This window comes from Frieseomelitta varia, unplaced genomic scaffold (assembly GCF_011392965.1).
Source record: "Frieseomelitta varia isolate USP_RPSP 00005682 unplaced genomic scaffold, Fvar_1.2 scaffold_773, whole genome shotgun sequence".
Classification (NCBI taxonomy): Eukaryota; Metazoa; Arthropoda; class Insecta; order Hymenoptera; family Apidae; genus Frieseomelitta; species Frieseomelitta varia.
The window spans coordinates 512197-526812 of NW_025110560.1; the positions used below are offsets into that span (position 1 = coordinate 512197).

Here is a 14616-nt window from a genome sequence, read left to right on the forward strand (position 1 = left end):
GACGTTCTGGATTTGTTACAAGTTTTCAAGAATATACTTCAATTCACTTCGGAATGATAGTTATAAAACGTACAACTTTGGGAACACATTGGAGTAATTTTTTCGTTCCTGTTTCTCGTGAACAATTTCGGTTTCCCTGCTGCCTCTAGAAATTCTCTACTCTTAGCGATCGACGAACGAATTTTCGTGAACGATGAAATCGCCTGTCAGCCGAACGGTACGAGTGCTATTGGAGCCTGGCCGGTGTAGCGTGTCAGAGTACCGGAAATACAGCAGGGAACCGATGTGCTGCCACCTGCTCTATCGATCGTTCACCTAAGCAGTGTCCACCTTGACGCAGCGAGCACGCACCCCGCTCGCTGCACGCTTTACTTGCTCCTCGCGGAAAATTCCCTCTTTTCGCTGTACAGAGAATTCCCAAACTGATGAAACAGAGTCTGAAGTTTTAATAAATAAACTCATTTCTCCCTCTTTTTAGAATAATTTAGATCATCCGAATTAAATTGTTCAGTTTCGAGATTTAATCAGAGTAACTTTCGTATCGATACATTTTTTTTTTTTTTTTTTTAAGTATTTCGTTCTAGGACCTTCAGATTTGTAACAATTGAAAACAATTCCTTCGTTTGTAAATTTGAAAATGAACGTCGATGAATTTGGAAATTCGAATTTCTCCAGCCTTCAATGTATTTCTCTGAATTAACTGATATATATAAAGCATAGTATATATTCTTGGAATAAATACATTGAAACGAAATCACACAATTAACGAATTTTTGTCGTTTAACGATTGTTGAGGAAATTTGTTTTAACTACAAAAAAAAAGAAAAATTCGATCGCCGATGGTAACTTGCTTTGGTAGTCGTAATTTTAAAAAACTTAATAAAACAGAATCAAGTGGACAGTACTGACGTGACAAAATCAACCCGATAGGTTTTGAAAATTTCAAAATGATTTTGTTTGTGTAAGTATTATTATTCCCCGAATGTCTGTATCAGACTGTTAATTAACCTACTTTTAAAACATTACAAAACATTTCTTAATTAACCTACTGTTAGAACATTAAAAGACACTTCTATATTGCCACGCACGTCGAGAACTTTTTGCCCCAAATTGCAATTATATACTTTTCGCAATTATATACTTTTACAATTGCAATTATATACTTAAACATTTAACTCAGGGCAGAGCAAATAAATAAATTTCCAGCGATATCATACCGACGAGTTCAAGAAGAAAGCGACGAATTGTTAACTGTTTCGGTCACTCGTTACGGTCCGCAATCAGTTGCCAGCGCAAGCGGCGAGATATAATTATTTACACAGAAACGATTTTCTACTCAAGCCATCATCTTCCCGAAACATCTTAAAGAAAAAAACACGAGATTGTACTCGACGACCGATGGAATTCCACCGATTAAGAAAAAACCGATTACGCGAACGCGTTAATGCGTTCTATCTCCGATCTGCGTCACTTATAAATCGCCGAGCTAATTAATACCGACAACGCACGATATTTTGCGAGTCGGCCGCGAATGAATATTAACGCCGGACGCGCAACCATAACAAATTAATATTCCATTAACGCCGATGCTCCCTGACACGTTTAATCGTTCCGCGTCGGGGACAACATTACGTTTGCTCATGAGTGTAGCAAAACTCTAGGCAGAGGTATGACTCGCCGTGGAATTTGCCCAGGTTTATCGAGCAGAAACGTTTCCAAAAGAAAGAAAACCTGATTTTCTTTTTCTTTTTTTTTTTTTCTTCTTCCTTTCATCGATTTCATCGGCGAATGTTGTCTATTTGAAATGTTAAATGTTGATCGTTCGTCGGAGGTTTTTGATCTTGTCGATTGTAGTTTGACGGAGTTCGATCTTTTGGAATTTCTCGCGAAAGTATTTTCGAAATATTTGGAAATTTCGTTGACACTGTAACGAAAGACGAGTATTGTGATCACGTTAATACAATTTGACTTGTATTGATGTAACGTTTATATTTCGAGTTAATTTTATCATTTGATTATTTGAACTCGCGCTGACGCTACAACTGTGATAAATTGAATGTTACATTGATACGAAAACCTAATACGAAAATCACGCAGTATAGACATCGCCGTTAGCGCGCATACATCTGCAGTGTTAAATGATTCACCTCTTGCGCTGGAATGATGTGCGTCGAGAACTTTTTATCCCAAAATTGCAATATTTTTTCAATTTTAAGTACATGTAAGTATCACCCAGGCAAAACAGATAATAGATTTATTGCTTCTCAATAATTTCTGTCCAGTGATATCACATCGACGAGTTGAAAAAAGAATGCGACGAATTATTGTACATATACGGTTTGGTCACTCGTTACGGTCCGCAATCAATTGCCAGTGCAACGTGGTTAAGAAACATTTTCAAGAGAACTATTAACGACCTATGGTTCCTTGGAAAAGTTTTATTTTTACCCGATAAGTAGGATACAGTGCAAGAAAAGAAAGCTCTTGAAATTCAAGGTCAGGATCAATTGCGAAGCGATTTACACGTCTGTATTCCCATCAAATCGAAGGTGTAGAATTCGAGAACTTTTCTTTTTTTTTTTTTCCCAACCCTGTACGCGCGAATAATCGCGGAGAATTCGACAGAATTTTCGATTAGAGAAAGTGCCACGGTTATAAAAATTTTAAACATCGGCAGTGTCTTGTTGCGTCGTCGCGTTCCCGACGGATTTTCATTTTCCGCGACGCTCGTAAAGATACGGCGCGACGAGATTTCCACGGGAAACTCCGGTGAAATCCTGTTTGCTGCCTTGGCCGGCACGACTTCGAGCCCGAAGCTCGATTCAACTCGATCGGGCCGGGTTTTACTCTACCGATTGGATCCCGCTGAATCCGGCGAATCGAGTTTTCATTTTCTCGTCATCCAATTTGTGGCGTCGGGCCGCGGTCTTTCGAATTTTCCAGCTGGGAACCGAGAGACTTCCGTTTCTGTAATTTGCAATTTTCTTTCTACATTTTTTCTTGTTGATTTTGCAAGTGAAAGTTGAACAGAGGGATATTAATTTAATTTGTGGAGAAGAAGAAATTTTCCTTTCAACTCGTTCAAGAGTTAACGATTCATTTACATACTGATTTGTTTGATTTAACGCTAGATCGATGTAAAATAAAGCTAAATTTCCATTTTACATAGTCATTGAAATACAAAAAAATGAAATATTGTAACTTAATAATACTTAATATTATCTATATAAAACAATTTATAAACAATATCTTAATATTAATAATACTTGATATTATAATTTATAATATAACGGAGCGCACAAGCTTTTATTTGTATAATTTACGAAAAGTTATTTAAACCTTTAAAAATAAATATCTAGCGGAAATTATAAACTGAAGAATGGGATACTTTTTTATCTATATATCTGAAAGTAATTAATCTTCATACTTTTGTTGAGTGTTTCAGTTTTTTAATTTGTTCCAGCGTGTAATAATCGAAAAGGAAATATAATCAAAAACATTATTTTTGCATTTGGCAGAAAGAATAAGAAAGTTTAAAATTGTTCTTTGCTAGAATTAACAATTTTTATACTAGACATTAATAGTCGCGTCTTCCGGAATATACACACATATATTATATCTATTCGTTAAGGATAATTCTCTGTTTTGTGAAACCGTAGATTATCTCGCGTCATTTGGCTTTCACATTTCCTTTTTGTCCACCATTGTGCATTTAAATCCCGCTTCCGTTATTCAAGAATTAATAACCATTGTAATGTAACACGTAATATCCAACACGTACTGTAACGCATTCAAATTAAAAGAGAAAGTAGATTAAAAAAAAACAGATTAAGCTCTTTTAAATGACCATCTAAGAATCACATTGTCTCGCTAATGTCGAGGAATTCTCTCGGTTATTCGTTCGTGTTTAATATTGTAAGGAAAATAATTTTCAAGACAAATACCACGAGATTATATTTTAAAAATTCGCGAAGATTATTGCGTAGAATTTTCCTCGTTGACGCAGAAATTTTCTGAACAGATTGGAGAGCAATTAAAGTAAATTAGAAAATTAGAAAATTTTAAAATTTGAAATTAGAAAATTAGTAAATTAGAAAATTTAAAATTTGAAATTAGAAAATTTGTCCTATTGTCCCATATTTTTTTTTTAATAAAACTAGAAATGATTTCAGTGACAGAAAAATTACAAGTTTACGAGGATTTACGAGGATGAAACAAAGCAATAAGTTTATTTTTATTGTTCTGGTTCAGTTTTCGCGATGAACGGAGGTTGATTGATTCTTGATTCGATTTCTATGTACGGATTTACGTAATAGAATGTTAATGGAATTTAATGACACGAAGGGATTTCGTAGTACGCAAACACCTAATTGCTTGCTATTCAATCGCTGTTCCATTCACCGATCCATTCGCTACAACATGCTTAAGGACTGATTAACCTAATCGGAATGACTTTGGTAACTGCAGAGGATCTTCTTGTTCACTGTATATACCGTGTCAAACATGTTACAACATTATCAAAATTAGTCCTTGAAATTTCATGGAGAGACTCGATAAATCATGTATTTACCTTGTTTCGTTTAAAAATTATTTGCAAATGAACTGGTGACACTTCTTTTGTAACACACCTTGTATTTTTGTACATTTAAATTCTCACATGAACTGTGTCAAACATTTCGAGATGGAAATTTTATGAAATTCTCTTGTGTCATATCCCCGTGCATAATTGGAAAGACTCTATAAACTATTAATATATTATCTCATTCTCGAGATAAAATATTACTTGAACTGTTAGGTTTTAGGACCAATGTAGGTTAATACTTTTTTACTTAGAATTTAATATTCTTTCGATTTGTGATGAAAAAAAATTTAATTTGAAAATTTAAAAATCCCTCAATGTACACGCAAAAAGATTGCCTCTCTCAAAATCATACAACTTTTATTATTATTAAACAATTTTTCACCAGACGGATAATTAGAAATTAAAATTATTTCCGTATACGCGAGTTACGTGAATCGTCATTCTGTTGTGTATATCGTATTATCTCATTTCTTAGTCATAATCTTTTAAAGATTATTTGCAAATAAAGCAGAACGAAGCTTCTTCTTTCACGAAGAATCACGTCGCATTTTCATGCATTTAAATTCCCGATAAACTCCTCGTCAAGAGCCAAGTTGCAAAACATCCTCTGCGAAACTCCCCCACTCTTGGAGAACAGCTCGAACTGCCAGAAGAAAACGAAGCCCAGTTCTGAAACCAGGCAACACTCGCCGACCGTCTTTGAATGGCAATGGCGAAAACAGGCGAAGAACCGAGGCAATTAGCTCGATTCCACGGGTCAGCGAGGAAACTGCGTTGAGAATCTCTCTTTCCGAGGTGTGCGGGGGAGGTGCGGACTTTTAATATTTATTCGCGAGGCTGCGTCGCGCATTATCAAGCGACCGCGGGATAAGAAATTCCAACGGTGTTTCGCGATATCCTTTCGCCGCGGAATACTTATCCCTTTTTGTCGTGGAAGCCAGCCGTGGAAGATTCCGTGATCCGCTTTCGCGATTCAAGCCGCCGCGATCCAATGTTTTATTTCCGAGCGATTTTACAGCCGCCGAGGGCCGACGCGCTTGATATGGAAATTGACAGTCCCAGCAGGACGATATCGTTGATCCTTTGAGACGCGAAAGCCCGTAAAACCGTCCCCATACGCTTCGATCCGCTTCGACCCTCTTTGAATCTTCCCCTCCATCTTCCTTCGTACCTTCTGCCGGCCGAACAATTTTTATGGAAATTGTTTCCCATTCGAGGGGTCGTCAAATTGTTTTTTTCTTTTTTTGGGGGGGTCTTGAACGGTTCGATCGTTTGCTACTGGTATTCTTGACAATTTTTTTGTTTTTTGTTTTTGTTTCGACAGAAGAAATGTAACATCTAATATTAGATTTAGAGTATTAATTCAACAATAATTCTGCAACCTTTTTTCCTCATCTCTAAACACACAATTGTCAAAAAAAAAAAAAAAAGAAACATTGTCAAAAGTACAAGTGGCGAACGGTCGAATCTTTCGAACGGACCTAAAAGCAATTTTGGCTTTTTCATTTCGAACTGTTTCATGATCGTCTCGTTTCCTATTTTTGGAGAAAGAAATTTGAGAAGAAGAAGATGGTGGCATTATTGACGTATCAGTTTCGTCAGGGAATGTTGAGTCTATCGACTGTATCTGGAAACTTTCTGTAAAATACTCACGAAAGAATTCGTCAATAACTTCGATATCCTGGAATTTTCACAAAATTAGAAAATCCGTGTAGAACCTTGGAATTTCCTTTCACAGTTTATTATCACATACTAACCACTTGCAACTGATTGCGGACCGTAACGAGCGACCAAACCGTGTACAGTAATTCGTCGCTTTCTTTTTCTTTCGAACTCTATGACGGTATGACTGGATAGAAATGATTGAAAAGTAATAAATTTATTATACTTAAATGTACTTAAAACTGAGAAAATATTGCAAATTTGGGACAAAAATTCTTTCCAGCTCAAGAGGTTAATAATTCGTCAAAAATACTTCAATATCATCGAATTCAACAAAATTAGAAAATCCATCCAAATCCAAGTTTCACAGTTTCAGTATTAATAATTCAAATACTTCAATATTAATCATCAAATAATTTGAGTATCCACGAATTTCACAAAATTAGAAAATCCATCTGAATCCTCAGCGTGTTCCCTTTCACAGTTTCACTATTAAACGGTTAATATTATAAATTTCGCAACATTAATCGACATTGGCATAAAATGTTACGTTAAACATCGATCCTTCGCGGATCAAATCCAAGTGTTATACCCGTAGAGTTGAGAATAAACACTATTTTTAGAAAAAGTTCAATTCCGACGATTAAAGACTATTTTGCGAGAGCGAAGTGCTCTCTTTCTGCTCCTCTCCTCTCCACCTTTTCTTTTCGTGCCTCGCCTTTATCCTCGATTTTTCCACCGGTTTTTCCCTCGACGTACTCGACGTGGCTCTCGGTACGTGCCGGCGTTATTACCGCGAATTTCCTAAGAGCGTGTTACGCGGCACGCATAGGTGCACGCCAGGCCGCAATGGCGATTAAGTTAATAGCGGCAGCCGATAGCACGCGGGTCCCGCCGCTATTTAAAGCATAAACTGCAGCGCTGCAGCGTTGATAAAACGCGCCGTGAGGTGTTGGTTCGAGGCACGTCCCGATTCTTTGGTACATGGAGATTTTTTTCGAGACAGAGTGTTGTAGAACGAGCTCCAAATTTTGCACGAACAAAATACTGCCAATAGGATATTTGACCTTACGTTGTTCGAAATAAATATTTTAATAAATGTCATTTATTACGGAATAAAAGTCCTGATACAGAAAATATTTATACTCTTGCTAAATTTATACGTTCTCACAACTCTCTACTCGCTATAATACTCTCTGCTGTCCCACTGAAGCTTGTTAATTTCACGAAATTGGAGAATCTAAGATTTCTGGATTTGCCTCGAAAATCTCTGATCGTTCAAGCAGAGAGACTGAATTTGCAAATTTTGTCTTGTCTACGACGACGTGACAGTTTCAGAAAATGGAGAAGAAATGCCAGAAATTACCGAGACTCGGCCAACTGAGAAAAAAAATTCAAGTTCAACCTGCAAGCTTCTCCGCTCCGAGAAGTCACTCGAAAACAAGAAGAAGAAAAAAAAAAAATACAAAAGAAAGGGAAGCTCCCCCCCTGTGGGACAAGTTTTAACGACGCTTATAAAAGTGGCGGCCGTGCAGCGAATGCACGGACGGAAACGGATGTTCCCTTTTTATTACCCTCTCGCCACCCCGTACGTGACCGGAGAACAACGTCGAAAACTTTCAGTCGACCGGGCCACGGACTTCTCCCCACGGACGGGATCAAGAGCAATATGTACTTACGGATCCGAGTCAAGTTCGATATCTGAGGTTTCGTTTCGCCAGCCTCGAATATTACTCGAAGGTAAAAATGAATACACTTGTGATGTGTTCATTTTATACGCATCGAGTTCAGTGTATTTGATTGGCGTTTAACAAATATTATAAAGTCAGCGCTTTTATATTATAATAATAAAATCTCGCCATTTTAATATATAAATTTTATATATAATTTTTATGTAATTTAATGTAATTTATATATTAAATAATATATTATTATAATTTTTATATTAATTAGTATATTTTAAAAATTTAAATATATTTTATATAATTTATAATTTTTATAAATTTTTTATTAATTTAGTATATTTTAAAAATATATATATATTTTATATAATTTATAATTTTTATATTAATTTAGTATATTTTATATAAATTTAGTATATTTTTAAAACTATGAAATTAATTTAATTTTTAAAATTTTACAATTTTAATATATAAACCTATAATTTTAATATATATTTAACCCGTGCAACGATACGTTAATTTGTTCTCCCCTTGTTTCTTAATAATACGTTCCTGTTTGAATTTTGTAACTATCGCTTTTTACATAATTTTTATATTTTTTTCTCTCAACTACATCGACTTGGTATTCATCGCTTAGGTACATTCTTATCTCCCGAATCTTCAATTATCACCTTTTGAATTTTCTTTTCCCTCTTTCTCTCTGTCTTGTTATTCCTTCAATACAAAGATATCTTGCCTTGAACCGTCACTCGATCTCGAAACAAGAACGTGAAAGAGAGTATCGAACGTGCAATTTTCGGTGAAATTGATCGAAATGTGGGAGATACGAGGTGAAATAATTAGTAACATCGGTTCGCCATTGTTTTGGTGTAACGTGGCTGACGCTGGCTCCTCTCGATAAGGCTCTCCGACGACGGTTCTTTCGACGATGGTGTGCAGCTTCCGGTTAATAGATAAACGCTCGTTATACCGTGAACAATTTGACGTACGGTGGTGGTTAACAGGGAGGAACAGAAGGGAATCGTGGAAGCGTGAAACATCGGAGCACGGACGAGCACCACTGCTATTCGACGTAATTAACATGCTATTACAGCTGCGCGTTGTATATCACTGGCAAACTCCTCTCTCCTGCAACGAATCGTATCGAATTTTCCCTCACCAGCCGCTGGTGAACTTTACTTCGTTAGACGTTTGGGTAATTGATTGATCCGAATCTGATTTTTGAAGGGTTGTATATTGAGGGTGGCGTAACAGAAATTGGAAATATTAGAAAATGGGTCGGAGATGATCTTTTAATTATATTTAATTACTTTTGTGTTTTGGTGGAATATTTTTTTATATTTTTTATTATTATTTATTATTATTATTTTTTTATATTATTTTTGTAGAGTAGATTAAAGTATAGGGAATATTTTTCACTAAGTAATAGTAACGAAATTAACTTTGTTAGATATTTGGATAATTTTTTGGTTATTTGTGTTGTATTTTGGAGAAAATACAATAGAGAGATTGGAAGTATTAGAGATTGAAGATGTGACTTCTTGATTATAGAATTATGATTATTGCATTCTATTTACTGGAATTTATTGTAAAAATTTGTTTTCTCCGTAATACATTAAAATATAGAGAACGTTTTTTTGAACAAAATTAATTTTGCTAGACGTTTGGATAATTGTTTATTAGGGGGTTATATTTTAGAAAAGATACAACAGAAATTAGGAATATTAAAAAATGAGTTGAAGATGATATTTTTAATTGTAGAATACTATTTTAGTGGAATATTTTTTATTAAGACCTATTCAGTTAGGCGTCTGAATAATTAATCATTTTTTAGAGCTTGCAAGTTGAGAAAAATATAATATAATTTATATTGTGATAATATAAATTAATATAATTTAAATTGTGAACATTGGAAAATGATCTTTCAATTTTAAAATCATTTTAGTAGAACGTATCATTTTTTGGAATAATGCAGAGAATGGATTGACGATAATTGGTATACAATTTTTGAATTTATAATTATTTTTATATGAAGAGGATTTTGAAGGAGTGAATATATCAGTTTAAACGATAATATTTTGTAGAACGTGTAAAAACATACAAAAATAAAGAAGAATTCAGATAAAATAAAGAATAAAGATTTTAAAGAATTGCGTATTTTTATAGAAATCGTAGCAATTGAACACCTCGTGAAACTTTGGAGAGAACAAATCTACCGTACCTACCGTAAAAGTAAATTCAGGGAAATTTAACTTTATAACTTTATGATTAACTTTATAACTTTATCATTCGCTCATTTAATTCATACTTCATGACGATTTGAACCTTAGTAATTTAAAAAAAAAAAAAGAACATCATCTTTAGCGTTTTGTATTTTACAGAAATTTCTAACGAAATCGGAACGTCGATATTAATTTGTTTCAGCGAATCGTTCCGCATTCATGAGTCACCCTTTGCATTCTGCAACTTCCATAGTAATGCGGGTCATCGTTCATTGAAGTCGGAAAGTATGTTACGAAAGGAAACAAAGGAACGTAGATTTCCAGTTGAATTAAGAGCACTACGAATTTTGTCCAAACCCGAGGGAACGCTTTTGTTCCCTCTGATAATACAGTTCTATGCATAAATGAACGATTTTCACCCTGAGACGGTTAAGCGCAGTTTTGGAAGCTAATTTCCTTCCAACCGACGAAAGTTCTTCCATTAAATATATAACTTCGACTTCGGCCGCGTGAAATATTCCGCCGCTCTCGCATTCAACGTCGAAGAATTGCGCATTTTTGTAAATGGAATCTGTACGTTCGTGTGTTTTTCGTAGGAACGTCTAAAGAATGGAACGGGATTTTTGAAATTCGACTCTCATACCAATTTCCTGGAATTTCCTAATATTCTAAACTTTCCTTCGATGAAATGAAGAAACTCGAAGGAACCGATCGAGACCAGGTCTCTCCTCGAGCTCCGAAAAAGTTGTTCAATCGCTGGGGCTTTCAAGCTTCCTTCGTATCTCTCGCGAGTTTCACGTGGTTTCAAATCAATTTCGTGGCTGCTGGCGATGCGTTTGGAATTTTGGTGTTTCAGTTACTAATCCTATACTCTACTATACTATTCTATTCTACAATATACTATAATTCTATATATATTTAATATACTAATACTATACTCTACTGTACTATAATATGCTGTAATTTTATACATATAATATACTCTACATACTAATAATATAATATGCTGTAATTCTATATATATAATATACTTTATATATACTAACACTATAATATACTATAATCATAATACTATACTATACTATGCTATAATCATAATACTATACTACACTATAATATACTATAATCATAATACTATACCACATTATAATATATTATAATCATAATACTATACTATACTATGCTATAATCATAATACTATACTACACTATAATATATATTATAATCATAATACTATACTATACTATGTTATAATCATAATACTATACTATACTATACTATAATCATAATACTATACTACACTATAATATATTACAATCATAATACTATACTATACTATGCTATAATCATAATACTATACTACGCTATAATATATTATAATCATAATACTATACTATATTATAATCATAATACTATACTATACTATAATCATAATACTATACTATACTATGCTATAATCATAATACTATACTATGCTATGCTATAATCATAATACTACAATACTACAACAACTATCAAATAAATATCGTGCATTTTGTCTCGTCGCGCCTTCGTCCCACTTCAGAGAGGCTGAAAGAGGCCTCTTGGCTCTTATCGGATCAGTTTGCCGAAGGTCGCCGCGATGCAAATGCGAAAGACAAGGCAACGTGTCGCCTACCTACACGATTCGGCCGATATTTGGTATTCATACCGGTTGCTCGCGGTTGCAAAACCCGGCTTTTACACACACGGGGGCACGCGGAATAATACATAACACAGAGAGCAAGCAGGGGGGTGTGGCACCCACGGTAGTATCCTTTCGTCTGATAAATATTGCATGGTGGCCGCTGGTCCCTCGTCACCCTCTGTTCGTCCCCGTCGTTCGGATTTCGAGCATATTTTGCATAGAACCGCCGACAAGGGCCAAGATGGAAACGCCCCCGACGTTACCAAGGGAAATAAATGATCCGGGTTGTCGCTCGATGGAGATAAGTTTCAATCGATCTCGTGTTTTTTTTGGGGGGGGGGGGGTTGTGTGCGGCTGATGTACGAATAAAAGTGGACAGTTTATGGGGGGATGATTCTTTTTTTCTCTCTCTCTCTCTCTCTCTCTCTCTCGTTTCTCGTTCTTTCGGCGGGGTAGTTTTACGATTTGGCGGACGATTGGCATGTCAGGAGGGAATTTCGTGGTTTATGAAAGACGTTACGGCAACAGCGATCCTCGAAGTGTTCGAACATTTCGTTTATTCCGGAGAACGCGCGATAGCTGGTTTCTACGTGCGTGGGATGGTTGGAACGTCAAGATGGTGATAGTACGTCAGGTTTCGAGGATCTGGTAGAATTCGAGTGGAAATTTATGAAACGTTCACTTCCTCGTTTTTGTTTTCGAACGTTCTCAACCTCTTTAGCAATTTGTTCTCTTTAACAATTTGTAGTCTCGCTGTCTCGACTAGAATGAGATGAAACTAAGATTGTCGGTTCTAATTTTTAAGTAAAAAAAAAAAATTTAAAAAAAAAAAAAGAGAAAAAGAAATAGACTCTTAAAATCAAAAGTACATTGAAGAAGAAGGTCTCTAGAATCAGGATTTGTTTCCGACAAAGGAAAAAGAAACTTCTATTGAAGAATTGAGCAGAAAGATCCCACTGGAATCTCAACAGCAAAGCAAATGTTCTTCGTTCAAATTGTCTGCATTGGATTTCTTTCAATTTACTTCGTAGCACGATGAAAAATTGAATGTGTACAACGTAAATCTCGTCAGAAGCACCGGAGAAGCAATACAAGAGCTTCAAGTTCAATTCAAACGAGTGATTTTCTGAACTGAAGTGCGAGGAACAGTAAAAGGAGAAAAAGAAAAAGAGAGTGCAAGGGAAACAGGGGGATGGCATAAGTTCTCTACGACGGTCGTATACACCTAAATAGCCAATAGTAAGAATGAAGAGTATGAGGTAAGAATGAAGAGTATTCGAGTCCTTCCTCCAGTCATTAAATTATCGAGGCGGCGATCGATGTGTGAACGTGAATTATTATGGATACTCGACGAATAATTTCCATCGGTCGAATGGTCAGTTTCTGTCGTTTTTCTGTTCTCTCTGCTTGTGAATTTTCCCTGCTCCCTCTTTTTTTCTGCTGCTATTTGCATTAATCCGCGCGATCGTTGAAGCTAAAAGGTGAGCGTGCGGCGAAGGAAGGAGAAGGAGGTTAACCACCTGAGCTCCTCTCCCGCGAGAAATTCCTCGGGACAGATGCAGAATTCTTCTCTCGAATTTTTCCTCTCTTTTGTCCGTTTTTTACTCGTATCGTAACCTATCACACTATAAAGCATAAAATGTAAAAATAGAGTGAAATATAGATATAAGAATATAAATTACACTATAAAACACATAAAATGTAAAAATAGAGTGAAATATAGATAGAAGAATATAATGAAATATAAAAAATAGTGTGGAGTAAAATATAGATATAAGAATGTAATAAAATATAAAAAATAGTGTGGAGTAAAGTTTTTAAAATACAATAAAATATGAAACGTAGAACTATAAAATTTCCCAAGGCGCATTATTTCTTCCCAGTAAATTTTTTTAAAAAATTTGGACACAAGACGCTCTGTCCATCCCAGTATTTTATTTTCAAATTTGCCAACCTTTTTTATTATATCTAACATTTAGAAAGTAGTCTTCAATCAAAAATAATCAAAATGAAGCAACTTATCGAAATAAGCAACTTATAATTTTTTTTTTAAATAGTTCCCAAGATTCTTGGTTTTCCAGTTTTAAGGTTAGTATCAAAATGAATGTTTACAGTTTCATTTGACGTTGGAAGAAACCTATTAACCTGATGAAAAAAAAATTAGCAAGAAAATAACGAAAACCTCTCCGTGGCTCTCTGGCTCAAAGTTATTTCGAAACGCGTTCCACGACTCTTTGCTGCTCGCAGAAATTTACGGAGCACGTGCGATTGTTGGTTTGGCTGCCAGGTAAAAGCAGAATTACGTTACGCGGCTGCAGTACGAGGATACGATTAAACGCGATACGGGAAAGTTGCCCAATGGAGAACGTTTTGGCCACCGATTCGCCAATTTTGTCACCGCCTCTCGTCTTTCGGTCCGGTTTCTGAAACCGAGAAATTCCATCAACAGACGCGATATACATGTTTCGCGCGATTGGCAATCGTCCGGATAAAATCCTCTTTAACGTGTCTTCTTTGCTCTGGGAGAACGTTCCAGAAATATCGCGAATCTTGCAAAAATTATCAACAGAGGATTTCGCGAACTTCTCGAGAAATTTTTGGGAAATCTTCTGGTGGTAAGTTGTGAATATCTACAAATTCCTTAACAATTTGCATGAGAAAACCTTCGAGGAACTTGCAAATTTTCGTAAGGAGATCTTCATGAATTTTGCAAGCTTTGCAACGCTAACGACTAATCGAGAAATTTTCTTTCTCGAAGTAACTCTGGTCTGCAAGATCTTTCAGCTCTTCAAATTATCTAAA

The 14616-nt window shown here is 35.5% G+C and overlaps 1 protein-coding gene across 8 annotated transcripts in view; it reads left to right on the plus strand.

Annotated features, from left to right (window-relative positions):
* LOC122535798 (serine/threonine-protein phosphatase 2B catalytic subunit 3-like) overlaps positions 1-14616 on the plus strand; it is a 90977-nt gene that overhangs the window by 26779 nt on the left and 49582 nt on the right. The gene's annotated exons all lie outside the window — the stretch shown is intronic.